Source organism: Penaeus monodon, chromosome 23 (assembly GCF_015228065.2).
Source record: "Penaeus monodon isolate SGIC_2016 chromosome 23, NSTDA_Pmon_1, whole genome shotgun sequence".
Lineage (NCBI taxonomy): Eukaryota > Metazoa > Arthropoda > Malacostraca > Decapoda > Penaeidae > Penaeus > Penaeus monodon.
In genome coordinates, this window is record NC_051408.1 from 36,782,835 (window position 1) to 36,783,066 (window position 232).

Genomic DNA, 232 nt, shown 5'->3' on the forward strand with positions numbered 1-232 from the left:
CCGCACATCCTTTTAAGGTTACCGATCTGATAACTATGTCTGTGTTAATATTCCGTTGGTTAACATGTGCGAGTTTCCTTTCCACTTTTAGTCACTCCTCCCTCGCCATGTTCCTTTTACCTGTGTGATTCGGCTGTTGTATATTGGATTCTTATCAATAAATTTTAAGTTGAGTTAACTCCTTGGTGTATCTCTTGCATGGATATCCCATTGATAGTACTGAAAGGAGCTG